Below are 18,723 nucleotides of genomic sequence, written 5' to 3'. Positions count from 1 at the left end.
CATTATTTATAGTGTTTATACATTTAAGCTATAACATTTTCTTGGCAGTAATCATTTTTTTTTTTTTTTTTTGTCCTCATTAGCCAAAAAGTCGATCCAACTATGCTCTTATCCTCTCAACCACGAGGACCGACCCCCCTTTGGCGACCCGGAGCCCAGAACTGGGTTCCGGGTACCCCGAGAGTCTTCCTCCACGTCGCCAACAGAGCTTGGACGGACTTACTCCCTTCGGACCAGTTCGGCCAGTTGTCCTGTAGTTGTTCGATACCACCCTTTAGGACAGAGAGATTTTTAGGCCTAATCATCGGACCCGGGGGAAAAAAAAAAAAAAAAAAACCCGGGTTATTAACTATCTCTCCTCCAATTGATCAAAAGGTCCCAAAATTTAAGTGACCGAGAGCTGCAAGTTCTTGATAAATCCAGCTTTGATGTTGCATAAAGTGAAGCCAGCCACTCTGCATGGGTTGGGGGATGTATATTAGTCCAATTCTTACAGATTTCTCTTCTTGCCAATAAAATGGCATAAAACAAAAAATCTCTCTCTGGTCCCCTAATATTGTGGTTTAAACCGAAAATAATTAAAGACCATGAGCACGAGATAGTGATACCTAGGATAGATTCGAGTGTTGTTTTGATTTCATCCCAAAAAGTGGCAATATTCGGACACTCCCAAAACATATGAAGGTCCGAGGCTGCCGGTAAAGAACATTTGCTGCAGCATTTTCCTGTTTGAAATTTCGACAGCCTTTTACGAGAATAGTACGCTCTGTGGAGTGTAAAGAAATGGTTGCGCCTCAACCATGCTGGCTTGATGATTTTGTAAAGAAGGGTGAAAGATTCCTCCCAAATGACCTCTCTGTCTGGTTCTCCCTCTGCACCCCATACTTTTTCCGGGAGGTTAGAATCTCGCTCTCCATCCTCTATAATGTGCCAATAGAAGAGTGCAACTTCCTTTTTTCCCGCAGGTCTCTCAACTAAGATATTTTCTAAAGGACTCTCCTCTCCCAACATTCCTTTTTTCCTAATTTGAGTCCGAATCCAGCTTCCGATTTGTAGATATACTATCCAGGAGAGTGGTGATGTTACTTTTAGCTTGAAGATATCCCAGTCTATGATTGATCTTTCCGTCAACATATCTCCCCACTTTGTGATTCCTGCATCTTGCAGAACTTTTTTAACTGTATTAACCTCTTGTGATGCCAGTCCGGGTAGATCCCAAATTGGTGCATGCTCAGATAAGTATCCTATCCCGGCCTTAGATTTTATTTGAGACCACTCTTTCAAGCTACTCAGTAATGTCTTTAACCTAATTTTTTTGAAAAACTTCTGATGGCCGAACTTGAAGAGAAAGCCATTCTCTGGGAGACCCGAACCCAGTAGCATTGCCTTGTACATCAGCCCATTTGCGTTTTCCCAGGGGCGTTTAAGTAACATCCTAAAATGGGTCAGATGAAATGCCCAAGCATAATATTCGAGGTCTGGCAATGCAAGCCCTCCTTTTTCTCTTCTCCTTCTCAATTTTTTCCAAGCTACTCTGCTGTATTTATAACCCCAAATGAAAGAATTAATATTCTGCTGACATTTTCCCAGCTGTTTGGTGTCAAAAGCTAACGGAATGGAATTAAAGATAAAAGTAAATTTCTGGAGAATACTCATTTTAACCAGACTAGTTCTCCCATAGATGTTAAGTGGGAGGAAGGACCAAGCTTTCATCAAAATTTGGGATTCCCGAGAAATACGAGCTAAGTTGTTTTGCGCCAAATGCTCTGGATCTTTGGTTATTGTTATTCCCAGATACCTCATGGATGATTTTATCGGAAGTTGAAGATTTTGAATATTCCAAACCATAATTTTGATTTTTCCTGCGTTAATTTCATAACCCGAGAATTTCCCAAAGGTCTCCGCCTTCTTTATAATTACGGGGAATGCCAGTGTAGGATTAGTTGTATATATAAGTATGTCATCAGCATAGAGGCTAATCTTCTTTTCCCATCCCGAGAAAATAAAATGTGGAATATTAGTATCCTCTCTAATGGATTGTGCGAACGGTTCAACATATAAATTAAAGAGGAGAGGGGATAGTGGGCAGCCTTGCCTTGTTCCTCGGCTGATTTTAAAAGGGGTGGTTCGTGTGCCATTTATTAATAGGGATGCTCTAGGGTTGTTATATAATAGGCCTATGGTCCTACAGAATTTGGGTCCCAAACGGAATTTATTCATTATTAAATTTAGGTATTCCCAATTTACCCTATCGAACGCTTTAGTGGCGCCGAGGGTCATGATGGCAAGGGGTAATCCGAAAGTTGAGGCAATATCAGTGGCACCCACCAAATCGTAGGTTAGATCAGCCAATTGCCGGCCTCTAATAAACCCCTTTTGATCCGAGTGGATAATCGACCCAATCTCGCTTCCCAATCTCGCAGCCAAAATTGAGGTAAAAATCTTGTAATCATTATTAAGAAGCGAGATTGGGCGATAAGATCCGCATTCGGCTGGGTCTTTGCCTACTTTTAATATTAAGGCTATATTTGCCTCCCCCCAAGAGCTTGGGGGTGCTAGCCCTCTTATCATTATATCATTAAAAAGATTCGTAAGGACTGGGGTGAGCGTAGAATTGAGCAACCTATATAATTCTCCAGGGAGACCATCTGGTCCCGCGGCTTTGCCCTGTGATAATTGCATAATGGTATTAGTAACTTCTAATTCCGTTATATCCTTTTCTATATAATCCGTTTGGGTGCCCTCCAATTCCGGGAGAGTTATATTGTTCAGCCATTCATTCCTATCATCTACATTAACGTTCAGTTCCTCCGTATATATATTCTGAAAAAACTCACTGAAGGCTTCCCCTATGGCCGAGTCTGTTGACCTGCTATTAACTTCACCAGCGACCCTCACCTCTTTAATGAAATTTCTGGATTGCTCAGATTTAATTTTCCAGGCCAACAACTTCCCTGCAGATTCACCATATTCAAAGTGAGCAAGTTTGCTTGCCTGCCATCTTTTATTTAACCTCTCCTGTAGTAATATGTCTAGCTTGGTTTTTAATTCTGTTTTTTCCTTTTGATTGTCTGAAGGGAACTGGTCTAGTGATTCTAAGTGACTCAACTCTTGCTCAATATGTCGAATTCCCTCTTCATATTTCTTTCTCCTGAATGAGGCCCTTCCTGTAATGCAGCCCCTAATGAAGGCCTTCCAAGCCTCCCATACTATGACCAGAGAAGTAGAGCCTAAATTTTCCTTAAGAAAGGAGACTGTTTCCTGTGTCAAATAGTCTTTCTCCTCTTCCTCCAGTAAAATTGTTCGATCAAATGACCAAGAATGGTGAGTAGAGTTCTGGTCCACTTTTACAGAGAAAAGGATAGCAGAATGGTCTGACAGGTGTAGAGGGAGGTAAGTTATATTTTTGACCCAGTCCTTAATGGAGCGACTAAATAAAGCGTAATCAATTCGTGATTTGTGTCTGTATTTATGATTATGGTAAGAAACACCCATAGCATTGCCAGACCTTTGTCTCCATAAATCTATTAGGCCAAGATTCGACATACATCTTAATAGTGTGTCTCTCATATTACTCTGAACAACAGCTCTGGAGGTAGGGGATTTATCTAACTTTGGGTCTAGGACGAGGTTAAAATCTCCCACCCATACTATCGGATCTGAGCAGGTAATCAGATGGTTCTGTAGAGTGTTTAAGTAAGAAGGATCGTCCTGATTAGGACCATAATAACTTATAATATTAATATCCTTTGAATGTAGTTGAACCTTGACTATCAGCCATCTACTGCTCGCATCTACTTCCCAACTCGTAATCTGGGCCCTTGCCGCTTTTTTAAAGATGATAGCTGTGCCTCGAATGCTTGTATTGTGGTCCGTAGTTATGAATTTATCCACCCATTTGAGCTTTTTAAGTACATCTGTAATTTCCTGTTTATTCAAGTGTGTTTCCTGAATCGCAATGATCTGCGCGGGTGAATCCCTTAGATATTGTAAGATTCTATTTCTTCTAGCCCTAACACGCAGACCATTTACGTTCCAGGACATGAATTTAATGTCTACCATTGGTATTTAACGGGGTTTCCCGTCCCCTCCTCTGATCTAAAAGAAAGTGCTTATAATTAATTGTATCTTTAACTATTTCGTCCAAACAGCTGCATTGGAACATCCATGGATCTATATTCTTCATAATTATTGAATTTGGTTCATGAGGACTTTTAAATTTTGCTTTTCCCACCCCCCCCCCTCCCCTGGAAACCCCCCCCAACTTACTCTGGCTTGATGTATTGCCAGCTTGTCGTCTCTGACGTTTCCTGTTCCATGCCCTGATGTCTATCCTGATGGTTGCTAAGATAGAGATATAGGCAGTGGTGGCTCATAAAGCCCTATTTTAAATCCTTTATTCCTGAGGTTCAATATCCACCTCCGAGTGTAAATACTTTGTGTAGCCCCTTTTATTTATATATAGTATATCTCTCTCTCCCCTTTCTTTTTTTTCCCCTTTTCCTCTCCCTTTTTCCCTTGTCCCATATATATATATATATTTTTTTTTAATATTTTTTTTCCCCTTTACCTTTTCCCTTTTTTTTTTCCCCCTCAGTTTTATTTTCCCTTTTTTTTTTTTTTTTGTCCCTTTTCTCCTTCTTTTTTTTTTTTTTTTGCTTTCCCCCTTTTTATTTTCCCTTTTTTTTCCCTCCTTCCTTTACTCTTTCCCTTAGTGAGTTTTACTCTTTTCTTATATATTTTTTTTTCCCTTTTTTTTTTTCCTTTCTTCTTTTTTCTCTCTTCCTCTTCTTCCCTTCTCATCTCTCTCTTTTTTTTTTCCCCTTTTTTCTTTTTCCCCCACTTATCTATTATATTTTATATATTTTTCACGGGGCTTCCTCTTTTTTTTTGTTTTTTTTGTTCTCTATCTTGCAATAATTGCCTATATTCTATTTATATTTATTTAATTGTTTATTTATTTTCAAAAATTTTCTTCTTTTACTCTTGCTCCGGAGGGTTTACGTGTTCACTAATAGTAACAAGTAACTCATCAGCTTCAAAGGGAGATTTAACATTATACATTTTATTGTTGTACATTACCCTCAAGAAGGCAGGGAATCTCATTTGCACAGTAGTTCCTAGGCTCCTGAATTTTTCCATCCGTTGGCCTAAATCCCACTGTCTATCCAGTGTAGTTTTGGACAAATCCGATCTCACCTCAAAAGAGAAGTCTAGAGATTTTAAAGTCTTGGCTTTAAGGGCTGAGGTCAAAATCTTCTCTTTTAGAGAATATGTCAAAAAATTCACCAGGATCTTCCTTGGTTTATCTCTGCCTGGTTTAAGGCGGAATGGATCCCTATGTACCCTTTGAATGTCTCTTTCTATCTCGGACAGAGATTCTTCCATATTTAGAGAGTCCTTTAATATGGTTGCAACAAAGTTCTTTAAGTCCCCGCCTTCTTTCCCCTCCGGGATTTTTAGGAGCCTTAAGTTATTTCGTCTCGAAAAATTTTCCAGTGTCTCAACCCTCTCTTTCACTGCATTGCCTTCTCGTCTTAATGTCTGAATCTTACCCTCGGCAGCCTCTAGTTTTGCCTTAAGTTCTTCAACACCACTCTCAAGACCTCCTGTTCTTAGTGAAAGCCCGTCCACCTTAGACTCTAAATTTTCACACATTGTGCGGATCTCTGATTGAGTGAGTCTAGATTCCTCAAAGCATCGCTTTGATTCCTCAAATCCGTTCCTAATCTCTTTCCTCATGCTGAGGAGTATAGCTTGAATGGTATCCTCGCTGGCATTATCTTCCCCATTATCTTTGCAGCCTAGGCTACACTGATCCAAGTCTTTCATATTACTTCCCACTGCATCAATGAGGTCTTGCTGTCCCAGAGAGGCAGTTACGTCAGCAGCTCGGGGTACTGGTTCCCCCATTTCTAAGGCTCCGACTGGCTGTCCTTCTGCTTCTAGTTCTCCTTTCTTCTCAGCTTGACCTCCTAAATTATTTACTGTAGCTGTAGCTGTAGGAGTTATAGGTCCAGCCCCCCCCACTATCGTAGATAATGTAGATACAGTTTGTACACAAGGATGTGCCTCTTGATTTATGTTTAAGACCTGGGGAAGGACCTTAAAATAAGACTTCAATGAAGGAGTAATTCGAGAGGTAATTTTAGCTTTTGTTTTGGAGCTCCCCTTATTCAACCTGGTCTTATGTGGCAGCTCCTTTGGAGCAGTATAGCGCAATTGGCTTTCCTTACCCCTCCTTGCTGACCTTAGGGCAGGAGATTGACATGTATCAGTTGTAGTCTTGTGGTTCGATTCGATCTCAGACTCAGACCCAGACCCGAGCTCTGCGTGGGGCTGCTCTCTTGGGCTTTCTTCGCTATCCTGTAGTTGGGCTGTATTACTGGAGCCTTTGGCAGCAACTAATTCTTTGCCTTTATTGCTGCCTTTTCCCTTCCCCTTGGCCTTCCGCTTCCCCAGGGTTCTAGCTGTAGTTATATAAGAGGTCTCACTTGATATCTGTCTAAGATTTAGTTGTGTGTTAGATTTGGAGGTTTTAGGTGCGAAATCTGGAAATTGTGGAGAGTAATATCCCTGTGTGTCTGTGTCTATGGGGTCCTGGCTATCAGAAGGCTGTAGCTTACGTCTCAACGGAGACAGCGCCCTCCCCCTCTGCTGGTCCCCCTTACTGCATTGAGTAGTTGTTGCCACTTTTTTTTCTGCTGTGGTGTACAACGCAGCCCTTCTACTTCTTCGGAGCTCCACAGCTGCGTCACCCCAGCGGTAAGGTACAGGGGAGAAAAGCACCTCCCAGAACATTAGTAACCCCTATCCCCTGACCAGCTAGCACACCGTTTACCACACCCAATTATAGCACCGTGTATACAGGCCAGCCTGACCCTTGGCTGACTCGCGTTATCTCAACCTGCAGATTTATATCTCAATCTCAATGATATTAGTAAATTCCCCAGTTTCAATTCGAATATAAATGAAGCAATAAGTGTCTTGCTCTGTGCCTGAGTTTCTCACTCGCCCCTTTTTTTTTTTTGAAGAATGCCCGAGTAAACTCCAGCTCTATTGTGTCACAGCGCTTTCAGGCTTCTCATGCTTTCTCAGCAGGCAGAAAATCTCCTCGATCTTGGAACCAGTAGCCTGAACCAGTAGCCTGAAACCCCGCCTGCCTTCTCACTCCCCTGCTACTGCGGTGTAGCTGCAGTCCCTTAGTTTGAGACTCAAGTTTGTCTCATCAAAGAAAATGCCTCGCTTCACCTCCCACTATCCTGCCTCATTTCTCACAGGCACGCTGCGGCTGGACGCTGCTCTCACCGGCAGAGTCTCAGGGGCTCCCTCTCCCGATCATCCGTTCCCGTTCACCCTTCGCCTTGATTCTTTAAGCTCGGTACCTTCAAAGACGTTACATCTGAACGCCGTGGGACTCCGCCTGCTCTCCTTCTCCCCCTCGCTTGACAGCCGTTTCCTCCGAACAGCTCCCCGGCTCTCAGCTAGCTGAACGCGCTACAGCACGCTACGGAAAGAACGCAGCTCTCACCACGCTTAGCTGCCGGTTCTCTGAGTTTTCTTTCTCGGGAACAGCTATGACTCTCCGAGTGCTCCCCAGGTGTCCCGCAATCCACTGCTTCTCACACGAGCCTCAAGCTGAAACTGAAAACACGCGCGTCAGGGCATATCCCCAGGAACTCCGGCAGAGACGTGCGCACCGCTCTAACTAGCGGCCGCCATGTTTCCTCGTCTTGATGCAGTAATCATTTTATATATGTGTGATTTATATTATCTAGTATTTTACTATGGATGTATTATTGTTTTTTTTTAACAATCTAATTGATTGGTTTTTTTGCCCACTGTTATGTGATGAGTACAATTGAAATCACTGTTTCTAGTGAAATTCAATATGTTCTGAGAACAGCATTCACCACACATCAGAAATGTATTTATATAGTCAATTATGCACTACAGATACATTAATCTCAACTTTCACACACTAACATACTAGTTTAGATCTTTCTTTAATTAGAGTAGTTAGTTCTGAAAATAACTTTTTTTTTTTGGGGGGGGGGGGATTTTTTGAACGATTTTGTATTTTTTGTTTTTTGTTTTTGTAAAACAGGGGAAAACATGAGTATTGGGAAAAGAGAACTAAAAACTGTGAGGAGAGGAGGAAAAAAATCTAACAATGGTGGTGGTCAACAGCTCGACACACCAGATCCACTGACTTCTCTCCGTAAGCTATCAGCTGTCCACATTTTACATAGGTCATTCTAAGTTTCCCAAATTGAGGACGAATATCAGGGTGTGCGGTAGAGGTTGATGGTGTTGGTCCACTCGTACTTGGGTCTTCTGATGAAGCAGGAAGAGCCTCTCTCAATCTCCTTAACTCCTTCTTTGCAAAGTTGACCAGATGCTTAGATTGCCAGTGCTTCCGCATGCTTGCAGTTCCGCATGAGTACTTTTTGTTGGGGTCTCCTCTTGAAAGCACTTCATTGCATATTCGGCAAGTAACTTTTGTTGCAGTCCCCTTTTTTAAGCCTGGTGGAAAGGTGAACAATTTCCATACAATGCTGGTATATTTTTGCTTTAGTGGAGGTTCAGAAACAAATTCTTGCTGTGATGAGTTCACCGAATCAGAGGATGATGGTGGATTACCAGCCGTAGTATCTTTAAATGAATCTCTTCTTTAAAAAAGAAAGAGCAGCAGATTTTCACAGGAGGTCTTTCTTTCAGAAAAGTTGTAATAAGAGTAATTGAAATGGGTGGGGTCCTACAATAGTTTCAATAGGACGTGTAATGAGCCAATAAATATCTCTGTTTTTAAAGTCACATAGGATGTGCGTAGGATGCGGACAGTCAATACGCACCCTGCTTGTACCATGCTCGCGTCCAGCGCGAGTTCACTAAATTGCATTAAAAAGTTATGTACTTTTAAGAAAGTTAAAGAATATTATTTTTATAATAACCTCAGAATATATCTCCTCTTAATATTTATATTAAATATATAGAAATAAGTTTTCCAACATTAAAAAAATCGCGGAAGCAGCACACCCATCGCTTCCGATATGTATATGAAGTCACGCGCTACCGCGCGTCCGTCACGTCACGTTATACGTACATGTCGCATATGCGCCATGCATCGTGCACAGGTTGCATAGCAACCGCGTTGGCAAAGTCGTACCCGTCGCGTACCCTACTCGGATCCTACACAACGACTGTAAAATGGCGCACACGTTTTCCGCAGTATACGAGCAGGGTGTTCGTACGGTGCTCAACTCCATAAAGTAAGAAAAAAAATAATAATAATTTAAGTATATTATGAACAATATATAATAATAAAAAAGATATATTTTTATGTAAAAAAATGTCATTAAAACAAATGTGTAATGTAACTTAAAAAATAACATCTAAAAATAAAATGATTAAACAACTATAGTTAGACAATATACAAAAAACATTAAATATATTTAAAAAGTATGATTTAAAAAATCTTTGAAATTCACAAAAAAAATCATAGGTTTTTCATATGTTATAGTTACGAATTAGCATTTACAAAACCTTTGAAATTCACTGAAAAAACATAGGTTTCAGACATGTTATAGTTAGGAATTAATATTTAAAAAACCTTTGAAATTCATTGAAAAAACCATAGGTTTCAGACAAGTTATAGTTAGGAATTAGCATGTAAGAAACCTTAAAAATTCACTGAAAAAAACATAGGTTTCAGGGGTGTTATAGTCAGCTGGACATTTCACTTGTATAAAACCATTGAAATTCCCCCGTTACAGTTAGTTGTACTAACTATAACTCGTGCGCCCGTAATCCACGGCTGATGATGTCACATATTGCATCATTCATGACATGGTCAGTGACATCACTGATTACATCACTAATGACTTCTCAAATGACATCACTGATGACATCATCCAGTGAATGTGGTTTGGTTTGATATTTAAATAAGTATTATATATATATATATATACATATATATATATATACATATATATATATATATATATATGTATATATATATGTATGTATATATATATATATATATATATATATATATATATATATATATATATATATATATATATATATATATATATATATATATATATATATATATATATATATATATATATATATAGCAGTCCAATACAGGGATTGCTAAAATGTCTTGGAAGGCCATGCGACCCCTTTCTGCACTGCTCTGTAAATGTGGATCATGGGGTACTACTGAATACTGATTGAGGTATGAAGTCCACTTTGCTCCTGAGGGACCTTGGGAGCTAAGAAGCTCTCCTGTTACCTCCTGAATGTCCTACACTTCCTGAGAGCTGGTCGGAGACCCAGTCTCCTCTCTTTACCACTCTGCAAACGTGATTACTAGTTAAAAAGCATAGAAATTCACTGAAAAAACAAAGGTTACAGGGACATTATAATAAAGAATCAGCTTTTAAAAAACCTTAGACATTCACTGAAAAAACAAAGGTTACAGGGACGTTATAGTTAGAAAATAGAATTTAAAAAAGCTTCAAAATTCATCAGAGAATCTGTGGATGATGTCATAAGTGATGTCATTTGAGATGTCATCAGTGATGTCACTGACCATGTCATAAGTGATGTAATATGTGAGGTCATAAGCAGTGCATTGCAGGGGCGCGAGTTATAGTTAGCTCTCTGGTTTTGTACGAGTAAAATGTCAGCCCAACTATAACGTTCCTGTCACCTTTATTTTTTTCAGTGAATATATATTTAGATACATATATTCACCGAATAAAACAAAAGGTAACAGGCATCGTTGTTAGGAAATGGAATTAAAAAAACCTTAGAACCTTAGAACCTTGGAAATTCATTGAAAAAACGAAAGGCCACTGCTGGTGGGGGATTGAGGGACTCAGGTCTGAAGTGGATTTCATCCCGGAAGCAGTAGTGCTCCAGGAGCCATGCTTGCAGAGTGGTGGAGAAAGGAGGCGTGGCCTTTAAGCAATTCCACTGTGTGGGTGATACTGGAGATAACAGGAGGACTTGTTGGTCCCTAAGTACCCTCAACAGCCAAAGGGACTTCGTCCCCCAAAAGGGAGAATGCCAGGAGGTGCATTTGCAGAGTAGTAAAGAAAGGGGGTTACACAGACTTCATCCCCAGGGGCCTGATCGGTTTTTAAATAAAACAAATGGGAGTGAAGCCATGCAGCCCCCCTCCCAGGCCAATTTTGGTCCCCCCAGCCCCCTAAGCCTGGTATTTATTTATGCTTTTTTTATATTTTAAAGGGAGGGGTGCTAACCGACCATTTTCAGCCCCGAGGACCCCATCCCTCGGGCCATGCCCATTTTTTTTTCTTTGTTTTTAAAAAGAGTAGGTATCACAAGTGCCCCTCCCAAAGCTGATGTTGGCCACAGGGACCCCATCCCCTGGGGCCATGCCTTTATATCTGTATTTAAAAAGGAGAGGAGTCCTTCTCCCCAGTCTTTTCTATTTTTTTTCAATTGGGAGGGTCAATATTGCCCCAGGTACCCCACGCCTAGGGCCAAACCTCTTTGTTGGGAACCGCATGGGCCCCTGAAGGCTCCACGCCTCCTATGGGAGCTGGGATTGCTTTTGAACAGAGGGAGCTGCTAACATGCAGCTCCTTCTGTCCAAAAGCATTTCTGCCCGCTTCGTGTAAGTGAGAGCATTTTTAATGCTTTTTCTTCCATGAAGCAGAGCAGTTTTTGCTAATAGCAAACTGTAATGTGGCGGGTTGGGCACCCCAGTACATTGCTGGAGCTGACCCGGGGGTTGCGGTTCCCAGGGTCACGTAGGGCTTCTGGAGGGGGTCTGTGTGCACCCCTCTTTTATTTCAATTTGCTGTGGGAGGTAGTGGTCCACGCATTATTTGATATAGCCCTGGGGAGGTGGTGGTCCTTAGGGCTGATTGGGAGCCACGCTGCCCCCCTGCATTTGTATAAATTATCCATGGAGAAGTGAGGGTCCCTGGTGCAGGAGGGGTACACCAGGCACCCCCATATTATTGAAATTAACCCCATTGAGGTTGTGGTCCCAGGGACAGGTGGATCCACAAGGCCCCCCCATATTGTATTAATTAACACCGGGGAGGTGGTGGCCCCATGAGCAGGGGGACACAAGGCCCCCCGCATAATTTGGAATAGCCCAGGAAAGGTGGCAGTCCCCAGGGCAGTGGGCAGGTCCAGTCAGCCCGCCGGCATTTACAATGAAACCTGCCCGCGCGTGCTTCATTTTTTGCCGCAAATTCCCAAATATCGTGATTTTGCTGAAAAATATTGTTTTAAAAAAAATGCTTTTATGCATTGGCGGGGTCTTGGGCGGTCAAGGTATTACCAACCTGTCCCCTTTTCTTGATTTATCGCCTAGAATTTAAGTGAACAAATTGAAGGTGTGAACCTGATTGTGCTCTGGAAATAACAGCATGAGCGCTCTAGTTGTTTTTAATGAAAAGTGGTCATTCACTTACAAGAAATGTCACTTTAAATAAACTGTTTATGCTCATGAACTCTATGGTCCAGTGGAAGGCAAAAGTGCCGAAACGTGTCGGCTGTCTGTCCCTGAATGTATTGACATTGGGCCTGATTCACAGAACTAACTTAAGACAAAATCCTAAACTTACTACTTTTGGTATTCACTGAGGTCAGGATTTTGTCTTAAGTTTGTCTTAAGACAAACTTAAGACAAAATCCTAACTTCTGTGAATACCAAATGTAGTAACGTTAAGATTTTGTCTTAAGTTAGTTCTGTGAATCGGGCCCATAAACATTTGGAGATCTCTTTTAGATCATGGTGCTGCTTCTTTCCCTTGCCGCTACAGGAGGATTTGGGCAATTTATTGGACATATATGTATATATTAAAAAAATATATTTTGGGGGAATACCCCCCAAAATCTGCCAATTCATTTTATTTACATCTAACCTGCCTTTGCCACTACCAAACCCTAAACCATAACATTTCCCATACCTCTATTTATTACTACCCAACCCTAAACCCTAAACTTAATATTTTAATATTTATTTCCTTCTTTTTGGAGGGGACCCCTCCAAGCACCCTCTTTTTTTAATTTACAACTAACCTTCCATTACCACTACATATATATTGCATATATGAATACATATATGCACACACACACACATATATTATATATACACACACACAAGCACATATATCTACCTTTGGGTAGTTAGGATCATGTTTCCTTAGGAAATTAATTTTCTGTGTTGCTAATAACTTTGGAGCCATTTGAGGAATTTCCGCTAAACTTTCCAAAAAAGTACTACTTTTTGACTAGTTTGCGCACAGAACGTTTTGGAGTGATCCGTCAAGTGGGAGCTGAGAAAAAAGGAGGGGTCACAACATGAGTTTTCCCTATTCATTTTCCGGAAGCATAAACTGCTGAACGGACTTACACCAAATTTAGAAAAAAAGCTAGAGCTAGGTCCAGAAAGAGTGCTTTTTGTCATTTGGTGTAACTCCTTCAGTAGTTTATGAACAATTAATACGCAAAATCTTTGGATATCTAGCAATTCGGAGACTATAGGGATTTACGTCTAGGGATCCCAAAAGAGCTGAGATCTCACTGGCTGTCACCACCTCAACCAGGAAGAGGCCGCAGCCATCTTAGGACTCAGTCCTAAATCACAATGACAAAACTACACAATTTTTATTTTTGCTGCAAGTTTGCAGGAACGTGGTCCACCTCCCTGGGTGGATTTAGGCCCCAGGGGCCATATGCCCCAGGCCCAATGCTTTTTTGAAGTGAAAGGGAGCATTCAGCCTCACTCCCCACACAGTTTTCAGACCCGAGGAACTCATCCCCTGGAGCCCGGTGCATTTTTAAAGGGGAGGGGGGAATGCGACCCTCCTACCTGCAGCCCTAGGGACCCAAGCCTTTGGGGCCTGGCATATCACTTAGGAAGAGGGGGACCACAAAACTAAATTGAAAGAGAAGGAGGCATGCGGCCCCCTCCCTTAGCTAATAATAGCCATTAATAGCCATGTGGAGCCCATGCCCCAGGGCCAGCTCAGATGCTATGTCCAGGGAGCACACCAGAGGCACTTGTTTCCCTGCCCACACCAGAATGGGCAGGGCAACTAGTATTTGCTCTTGCTTAGTGGGAGCATTTTCAAAACTCCCACTAGGCGGGAGCCAAGTCCTCTCTGAGCAGACATGAGCTTCAGAAATGCTCCGACCATGGGAACAGACATTTAATCTGTTTCCCAGCCCACAATGAAGCTAGCAGAGAAACATAAAAAGATTGTGCCCATTCACAGGGAGCAGTATTATTAGCTGCTCCCTGTGGATGAGAGAAGTGCCGGCTCTCGCTGTATGCCTGCAGCCGATGGGGACCACTGAGGCCTTGGGGCTCCACCTGAGGTCCTCAATGAGTCTTTCACAGCAGCGAGCCGCTGGTAAGGGGTCCCCGGGGCCAAATGTGACCATCCTCCTCATAATAAATGCACAGACGCCGGGGGAGGGGGTCCCCAGGGCTAAAATCTGCCCAGGCACGGGATCCATGTGACCATTCCACCTAGAAATATCACTGGTCCACAGGGAGGAGGTCACCAGGGCTGAAAATTGCCCTTATTTAAATGAGTGGCCCTTGGGGACAGGGTCCCCAGGGCCTATCAAGGATTGGGAAGGGGGGACGTGTGGCTTCCTTTACCTTTATTTTTAAAAACAGCCCCGGGGAATGGGGTCCCACAGGTCCATACAAGGCTCAGGGAAGGGGGCTGTGTGGCCTTCCTCTACTTTAATTTTATTAGTGGTCCTGGGGTTCCCAGGGCCTAACAGGGTTCGAGGAGTGGGGCTACGTGGCCCTCTTTACCCTTTAATTAAAACAAACAGCCCATAATTCCAAAATACCAGCATTTTTTGCAATAATTTCATGGGATCAGAAAACATTGTCTGCTGGGTCCTCATTGTTTAATTAAGGAGAGGGGGCCACACAACCCCCTTCGGCGTGCTGTATTCAACCACAGGTACCTCATCCCCCAGGGCCGTGTGCAGTGTGGGGTTGGCTGCCATGGTGGAAAACACCTTGCTGTGCACAACCTGCAACTCTGAACATCAGGGGTTTGGATTTAAATATGGTGATGAATTATTACTTTATGTTAAAATAAAACCTACAAATTCAAATCAATGTCTCTAATTTTCTCATTACATTTTAGTGGCAGCATCCCTAATCACCAGTAATAAGAAAATTATGTAGCTTCTCAACTGTAATACGGTAGTATCGTTGAAGTTTGAGATAACAGTGCCTGCTGTCAGCAAGTAGAGTGAAGGGTAAGTGAAGCAGCAAGACTTCCAACTGATATTTACTAGGGGTGTGCAAAATTGAGGCAATTTGCTGTCATGTAAATAAAAAATAATTGTAAATTAGGGAAAGCTACGGGTAAATAAGCAAAATGTAAATCCCTTTTATATGTGAGGGCAAAATGTGTCCATGCGTCGATTTTTTACATGAGGTCGCATCTCACTCTAAAAAATAGCCCAAAATAGCACTGGATTGTGGTCACATAGCCACAAGCCCCTACTAATTCAAAGGGGGTGTGATGGGCAGAAAACTACTTGGGTGAACAACTGCAGATCTTCCCGTCACATGAATCTGCATACATGGTATTATTTCTGGTCCCTCGGGTGAATGATGTCACAATAGATCTCAAAACCCCATCTGACATCATCAAACAAAGGAACATTCTAGAATGCTCATTGATGGTGATTGTTTTAGGTGCAGAGCTAGGAAAAGAGAATACCACTGAGTGGGAAAAGCAGCATTAAGGATGTTGGTCACAATGTTGCTGTTTGTTCCTCACCTGTTGGATTCCCGGGGTTTGCGATGCAGAGAACTTTAGGGGTGCAGTGAGTTTGGGCTTTGTAGAGGGATCTCCTTATCTCACACACGTCTAGAGCCCATCCGTTCTCTTCGTCTAGGGGGCACTCCACCTTGACAGCACCACACTGCACAATAGCATCTGTATAGACTGGGTGTAGGGGCACACAGATCATCACCCCAGTTCTTCTGGGATCCTCTTCTGTGACGATGAAAGACATGAGACTCTAGATAAAAAGATGAACAAGATCTAAAGCTGGAACATCAAGTGATCACAAGGCGGGATTAGTAAGTATCTCCCCACAACCACAGCCGTCTCATCACCAGTGAGGAATGTAATGTGAAAGACTTTAAATTCTTCTATCTCATCTTTGACTCTTTTTACAGCATCAACTTTTCCTTACCTGGCGTATCTGCGCTTATCAGTGTTTTTTTCTAATCTTTCCATTTTTAGATGCCAGCATATTGTTTAAAAATGCACCAGGAAGCACCAGCCCTTCCTACAGGTACTACCTTTGCCTCCATGTTTCACAGACCTACCCAGGGCTGGACGAGAGACCCACAAGCAGGCCTGCCAACAATGCTCAAACCAACCCAGCTCCCTTCGTCTCCTCGCACAATCTCTCTTTCTATCCATCATTGCTCTCTACCCATCCCTTCACTCTCTCTTTTCTCCCTTTATGATTGCTTTCTCGCTACCTTCCTCCACACTGCTTTTCTCTCTCGAAGCCTCCTGTACCTCAGCAAATATCCCAAGAGAACTGGAAAAAAGTGACAGAGACACCAGGAGTGACCTTGGACTTTTCAAAACTGGCCTCCTTGGGCTCCAGCCCACTGGCAATTGCCCAGTGGAATAAAAGACCAATCCAACCCTGGATCTACCAACACAATATAAGAATATGACCAAAATTTCCAAAAGACAAGCTTTCCTTCTCCAAATGTGTTTACAGCCTACCTTCAGCTTTATGTAGCCTGCTAGACCAGCTCCTTGGCTTGAGACTTGGTTTTGCTACATGGTACTGTTTTGAGAAGACATAATGAATAAGGTGGAGGCAGAATTGCCTGTAGGAGGACAAACAAATAATTCACCTAGAGCAATTCTGAGTTTGAATCATATAGCTGGTGGCCAATTCTAAAAAATATTTATGAGTACTGGAAGTAGTACTACAAGAGTACTCTTTTGGGTAGTTTACTGCTGCATGCCCTAAAATGTCCAGCGCTCTATGAGAACAAACATTGACATTAGATCTGCTTTGGCTGCCAGCCTTATGGCTCTGTCAATGCTTGTTGTGTTTTGTCACACGTTTTGCAAAAGTTAATTTTGTCAATCTGAAAAAACAGTAGATAAAAGCAAAAACGTATTTTTGGTCTCAAAAAGACCATTGCAATAGTAGTCCCTGCCACTGAAGGGAAGTACATTGCATGTGGATGTGCTCATGAAGAGACAAAATGATGTCACTCACATTTAAGTTAGCCAATGATTGATGTGGGCTGACCCAGTTCCCGAAGCTGTATGCTGTAGCGGGCGGTAGAAAGTATGAATGGTATAATAACAGACCAATGGATAAAAGGGGCTAAAAGCCCTTAGAGGTACATATTTTATGCATGTAATTTTTGTAACATCAAAGGTTCTTGTCTGATGATAGACCTAAAAAGTGTAAGGAAGAAACAGTCTTTCTATTTACACTTAGACCTCGATTGCGAGTCTGGAGGTCCACGGACCATCAGACTTACAGGGGCACACCAGTGGCAGCCTTCCGACTGCCCTATTACGATTTGGGCAGGCGGACCACCACAACTCCACTGATAGATCCTAGGGAACTGTCATCCCCTGATAGTGTTGTGGGGGTCAGGAGGCTGTAATATGCTTGCCACAAAATTAGGAGTTTCCTCTCCGTCGGTGGTGTAATGGAGGTTTCTCCTCCATGAACACCATGGCGGGGAGTAAACAAAGAGGCCCTCCAGGGACACCTGTGCCTCCTCAACATGGGGACGCATATAGGGGTGCACAACATGCGCCCTCCCGTATTTAAGCACCCCAGTTCCTGCACAGCATGGTCTGTTTTGGCGTACCCATTGTGGTGCCCATTTTCTGAGGCACAGCCGTAGGAAGGCCAAAAACCAGACGCCAGACAGGAGGTACCACTATAATATTTTTTAATGTTATGTTACACAATGTGTATATGTTGTTTTAAATATAAAGCTATATGCTAAATAAATCATGAAAAACTAAATAAATAGCAATATAAAAACCATCAATGTACTATTGACAGTCGTAAAAACAAAAAGGAAAAAAATTGTGTTTGTAAAATGTTGAATACTAAAAGCTTTACATTTGATACGCACATGTTAATGTAACAAATTTGGGTAAAAAAGAAGAAAAAAAAACTTACTTCGCTCCTCGCCGATTCCTCGTCACGTGTTTCCCTTGTTGTCCCTCATCCGGCTGGAACTTGAAGCACACCTTGGCCCCCCTAAGCCAGTCACAATGATCTAAAGCAGAGCTGTGACTGGTCTGAGCGAGGCAGTTGGAGCCTGGGCATGTTCTCCACCCAGGCTTCAATACAGTTTGGGTGGAGAACATTCAAGGTGAGCATGAATGTTTAGCCGGCCCAAGACAGCGGCCAAACATTCATGCACACTTACAGAGTGTGCTCACCATTCCCCCTGCTCCTCTGCTATTAGATCAGCCCCGTTTGGCCCTGCAAAAGCTGCAGAAGCAGGACAAGATAAAATTATACTAACAGGAAGTTATTATCATTTTAGTTTTGGTTTAGCAGAGGACCCGCCCTGATTTCATCTCCAATCCAAACTTTTTTGAAAAGTGTGAACTCGAAACAGGTCACATTTACTATTCCAATCCTAATCTAAACAAAGTTGGTGACATGTTT

At 42.3% G+C, this 18,723-nt stretch overlaps 1 pseudogene across 1 annotated transcript in view; it reads right to left on the bottom strand.

The window, feature by feature from the left end:
- Nucleotides 1-18,723, bottom strand: part of LOC147663879 (alanine aminotransferase 2-like) — a 131,189-nt pseudogene that overhangs the window by 50,323 nt on the left and 62,143 nt on the right. The window contains exon 5 of the transcript XR_015305207.1: nucleotides 15,816-16,059. The product of XR_015305207.1 is annotated as an alanine aminotransferase 2-like (transcript). The remainder of the gene's footprint in view (nucleotides 1-15,815; nucleotides 16,060-18,723) is intronic.

This window comes from Lissotriton vulgaris, unplaced genomic scaffold (assembly GCF_964263255.1).
Source record: "Lissotriton vulgaris unplaced genomic scaffold, aLisVul1.2 SCAFFOLD_3089, whole genome shotgun sequence".
Taxonomy (NCBI): Eukaryota; Metazoa; Chordata; class Amphibia; order Caudata; family Salamandridae; genus Lissotriton; species Lissotriton vulgaris.
This window is presented reverse-complemented; position numbering and strand designations above follow the sequence as displayed.